This window comes from Mytilus californianus, unplaced genomic scaffold (genome assembly GCF_021869535.1).
Source record: "Mytilus californianus isolate M0D057914Y unplaced genomic scaffold, xbMytCali1.0.p SCAF_1, whole genome shotgun sequence".
NCBI classification, from domain to species: domain Eukaryota; kingdom Metazoa; phylum Mollusca; class Bivalvia; order Mytilida; family Mytilidae; genus Mytilus; species Mytilus californianus.
This window is the reverse complement of record NW_026262581.1, coordinates 123,956,486-123,962,485: the sequence shown is the minus strand read 5'-3', so window position 1 is coordinate 123,962,485 and position 6,000 is coordinate 123,956,486.

Here is a 6,000-nt window from a genome sequence, read left to right as displayed (position 1 = left end):
TTTTGCGGCGATTCTCTCAAAGATATCGTTGACCAAACCTCTTCCCAAGAACAGTAATTTTTGATTTTAACTATTTGTACTTTTTTACTATTAAAGTATTAACTATTTGTACTTTTGTATTATTAAAGTATTTTCCACAACCATATATCACAATACAGATTTGCCACTATACATATAATGGATAACGGACCAAACGACCCAATGTGTATGTCTTGTGCTGCTGGTACATGTACTGAAACGATAAAAAATACCGAGTGTGCTCTCTGTCTAGAGAGCATTCCCGAATCATTGAGGCGAATGACAGTTAACAACACAAAGGATGTCACCATCAATATAAATTGCTGTCACGGTCTGCATACAGCATGTTTGAGAAACTGGCGGCAGGGACTTCGTGTGTGCCCATACTGCAGAACAAAATGGATGAGTGTTGATGATGTGTAAGACGTGAATAGCTAGTTTGCTGGATTTCCAAATAACTGGTCTTCTTTGCGTGTGTACAGTATGTATAGAAGAAGAAGAATAATAATAAGAAGAAGATGTTTTATTTCCATTAAATGAAGACAATCGACACTACATATGCTGGATTGCTTTCTATTTGTTGAGTTTCCAATCAATTTAATAAAGATTAATTTATTTCTGTATTTACTCTTCAGTGTTTTTCTTTGTTTCAAGCCTTCGTTGACACGATCACAAAAATATTGACAATGATTCAATGGGTGCTAAATATATTGGCATAGGGTTGAAAAGTCTTTAGCTATAGTCAAATAAATGATTGAAAGCTGTGAAAGTAACTAACAAATAATTTTATCATAGTGAAGCAACACTACATAATGACTATATGCACCAGGGAGGTTAACCTCACTCCCATAGGGTTTGCATTGTAAATTTTGCGTCAAAATCGGTAATTTAGTCACTACTACATCACTTTGTTACGGCTTTGGAACCTTGGCCAACGGCGTGCTTGGCCGATTGTCCGGGTAGGAGCAGATGTACTGCAGTCTGGATCTTCCGTGAAGTGATGGTAGATCTCTTGTTAAAATTGAGCGAGATGGGAAGCTTTTGCGGCGATTCTCTCAAAGATATCGTTGACCAAACCTCTTCCCAAGAACAGTAATTTTTGATTTTAACTATTTGTACTTTTTTACTATTAAAGTATTAACTATTTGTACTTTTGTATTATTAAAGTATTTTCCACAACCATATATCACAATACAGATTTGCCACTATACATATAATGGATAACGGACCAAACGACCCAATGTGTATGTCTTGTGCTGCTGGTACATGTACTGAAACGATAAAAAATACCGAGTGTGCTCTCTGTCTAGAGAGCATTCCCGAATCATTGAGGCGAATGACAGTTAACAACACAAAGGATGTCACCATCAATATAAATTGCTGTCACGGTCTGCATACAGCATGTTTGAGAAACTGGCGGCAGGGACTTCGTGTGTGCCCATACTGCAGAACAAAATGGATGAGTGTTGATGATGTGTAAGACGTGAATAGCTAGTTTGCTGGATTTCCAAATAACTGGTCTTCTTTGCGTGTGTACAGTATGTATAGAAGAAGAAGAATAATAATAAGAAGAAGATGTTTTATTTCCATTAAATGAAGACAATCGACACTACATATGCTGGATTGCTTTCTATTTGTTGAGTTTCCAATCAATTTAATAAAGATTAATTTATTTCTGTATTTACTCTTCAGTGTTTTTCTTTGTTTCAAGCCTTCGTTGACACGATCACAAAAATATTGACAATGATTCAATGGGTGCTAAATATATTGGCATAGGGTTGAAAAGTCTTTAGCTATAGTCAAATAAATGATTGAAAGCTGTGAAAGTAACTAACAAATAATTTTATCATAGTGAAGCAACACTACATAATGACTATATGCACCAGGGAGGTTAACCTCACTCCCATAGGGTTTGCATTGTAAATTTTGCGTCAAAATCGGTAATTTAGTCACTACTACATCACTTTGTTACGGCTTTGGAACCTTGGCCAACGGCGTGCTTGGCCGATTGTCCGGGTAGGAGCAGATGTACTGCAGTCTGGATCTTCCGTGAAGTGATGGTAGATCTCTTGTTAAAATTGAGCGAGATGGGAAGCTTTTGCGGCGATTCTCTCAAAGATATCGTTGACCAAACCTCTTCCCAAGAACAGTAATTTTTGATGTTAACTATTTGTACTTTTTTACTATTAAAGTATTAACTATTTGTACTTTTGTATTATTAAAGTATTTTCCACAACCATATATCACAATACAGATTTGCCACTATACATATAATGGATAACGGACCAAACGACCCAATGTGTATGTCTTGTGCTGCTGGTACATGTACTGAAACGATAAAAAATACCGAGTGTGCTCTCTGTCTAGAGAGCATTCCCGAATCATTGAGGCGAATGACAGTTAACAACACAAAGGATGTCACCATCAATATAAATTGCTGTCACGGTCTGCATACAGCATGTTTGAGAAACTGGCGGCAGGGACTTCGTGTGTGCCCATACTGCAGAACAAAATGGATGAGTGTTGATGATGTGTAAGACGTGAATAGCTAGTTTGCTGGATTTCCAAATAACTGGTCTTGTTTGCGTGTGTACAGTATGTATAGAAGAAGAAGAATAATAATAAGAAGAAGATGTTTTATTTCCATTAAATGAAGACAATCGACACTACATATGCTGGATTGCTTTCTATTTGTTGAGTTTCCAATCAATTTAATAAAGATTAATTTATTTCTGTATTTACTCTTCAGTGTTTTTCTTTGTTTCAAGCCTTCGTTGACACGATCACAAAAATATTGACAATGATTCAATGGGTGCTAAATATATTGGCATAGGGTTGAAAAGTCTTTAGCTATAGTCAAATAAATGATTGAAAGCTGTGAAAGTAACTAACAAATAATTTTATCATAGTGAAGCAACACTACATAATGACTATATGCACCAGGCAGGTTAACCTCACTCCCATAGGGTTTGCATTGTAAATTTTGCGTCAAAATCGGTAATTTAGTCACTACTACATCACTTTGTTACGGCTTTGGAACCTTGGCCAACGGCGTGCTTGGCCGATTGTCCGGGTAGGAGCAGATGTACTGCAGTCTGGATCTTCCGTGAAGTGATGGTAGATCTCTTGTTAAAATTGAGCGAGATGGGAAGCTTTTGCGGCGATTCTCTCAAAGATATCGTTGACCAAACCTCTTCCCAAGAACAGTAATTTTTGATTTTAACTATTTGTACTTTTTTACTATTAAAGTATTAACTATTTGTACTTTTGTATTATTAAAGTATTTTCCACAACCATATATCACAATACAGATTTGCCACTATACATATAATGGATAACGGACCAAACGACCCAATGTGTATGTCTTGTGCTGCTGGTACATGTACTGAAACGATAAAAAATACCGAGTGTGCTCTCTGTCTAGAGAGCATTCCCGAATCATTGAGGCGAATGACAGTTAACAACACAAAAGATGTCACCATCAATATAAATTGCTGTTACGGTCTGCATACAGCATGTTTGAGAAACTGGCGGCAGGGACTTCGTGTGTGCCCATACTGCAGAACAAAATGGATGAGTGTTGATGATGTGTAAGACGTGAATAGCTAGTTTGCTGGATTTCCAAATAACTGGTCTTGTTTGCGTGTGTACAGTATGTATAGAAGAAGAAGAATAATAATAAGAAGAAGATGTTTTATTTCCATTAAATGAAGACAATCGACACTACATATGCTGGATTGCTTTCTATTTGTTGAGTTTCCAATCAATTTAATAAAGATTAATTTATTTCTGTATTTACTCTTCAGTGTTTTTCTTTGTTTCAAGCCTTCGTTGACACGATCACAAAAATATTGACAATGATTCAATGGGTGCTAAATATATTGGCATAGGGTTGAAAAGTCTTTAGCTATAGTCAAATAAATGATTGAAAGCTGTGAAAGTAACTAACAAATAATTTTATCATAGTGAAGCAACACTACATAATGACTATATGCACCAGGGAGGTTAACCTCACTCCCATAGGGTTTGCATTGTAAATTTTGCGTCAAAATCGGTAATTTAGTCACTACTACATCACTTTGTTACGGCTTTGGAACCTTGGCCAACGGCGTGCTTGGCCGATTGTCCGGGTAGGAGCAGATGTACTGCAGTCTGGATCTTCCGTGAAGTGATGGTAGATCTCTTGTTAAAATTGAGCGAGATGGGAAGCTTTTGCGGCGATTCTCTCAAAGATATCGTTGACCAAACCTCTTCCCAAGAACAGTAATTTTTGATTTTAACTATTTGTACTTTTTTACTATTAAAGTATTAACTATTTGTACTTTTGTATTATTAAAGTATTTTCCACAACCATATATCACAATACAGATTTGCCACTATACATATAATGGATAACGGACCAAACGACCCAATGTGTATGTCTTGTGCTGCTGGTACATGTACTGAAACGATAAAAAATACCGAGTGTGCTCTCTGTCTAGAGAGCATTCCCGAATCATTGAGGCGAATGACAGTTAACAACACAAAGGATGTCACCATCAATATAAATTGCTGTCACGGTCTGCATACAGCATGTTTGAGAAACTGGCGGCAGGGACTTCGTGTGTGCCCATACTGCAGAACAAAATGGATGAGTGTTGATGATGTGTAAGACGTGAATAGCTAGTTTGCTGGATTTCCAAATAACTGGTCTTGTTTGCGTGTGTACAGTATGTATAGAAGAAGAAGAATAATAATAAGAAGAAGATGTTTTATTTCCATTAAATGAAGACAATCGACACTACATATGCTGGATTGCTTTCTATTTGTTGAGTTTCCAATCAATTTAATAAAGATTAATTTATTTCTGTATTTACTCTTCAGTGTTTTTCTTTGTTTCAAGCCTTCGTTGACACGATCACAAAAATATTGACAATGATTCAATGGGTGCTAAATATATTGGCATAGGGTTGAAAAGTCTTTAGCTATAGTCAAATAAATGATTGAAAGCTGTGAAAGTAACTAACAAATAATTTTATCATAGTGAAGCAACACTACATAATGACTATATGCACCAGGGAGGTTAACCTCACTCCCATAGGGTTTGCATTGTAAATTTTGCGTCAAAATCGGTAATTTAGTCACTACTACATCACTTTGTTACGGCTTTGGAACCTTGGCCAACGGCGTGCTTGGCCGATTGTCCGGGTAGGAGCAGATGTACTGCAGTCTGGATCTTCCGTGAAGTGATGGTAGATCTCTTGTTAAAATTGAGCGAGATGGGAAGCTTTTGCGGCGATTCTCTCAAAGATATCGTTGACCAAACCTCTTCCCAAGAACAGTAATTTTTGATTTTAACTATTTGTACTTTTTTACTATTAAAGTATTAACTATTTATACTTTTGTATTATTAAATTATTTTCCACAACCATATATCACAATACAGATTTGCCACTATACATATAATGGATAACGGACCAAACGACCCAATGTGTATGTCTTGTGCTGCTGGTACATGTACTGAAACGATAAAAAATACCGAGTGTGCTCTCTGTCTAGAGAGCATTCCCGAATCATTGAGGCGAATGACAGTTAACAACACAAAGGATGTCACCATCAATATAAATTGCTGTCACGGTCTGCATACAGCATGTTTGAGAAACTGGCGGCAGGGACTTCGTGTGTGCCCATACTGCAGAACAAAATGGATGAGTGTTGATGATGTGTAAGACGTGAATAGCTAGTTTGCTGGATTTCCAAATAACTGGTCTTGTTTGCGTGTGTACAGTATGTATAGAAGAAGAAGAATAATAATAAGAAGAAGATGTTTTATTTCCATTAAATGAAGACAATCGACACTACATATGCTGGATTGCTTTCTATTTGTTGAGTTTCCAATCAATTTAATAAAGATTAATTTATTTCTGTATTTACTCTTCAGTGTTTTTCTTTGTTTCAAGCCTTCGTTGACACGATCACAAAAATATTGACAATGATTCAATG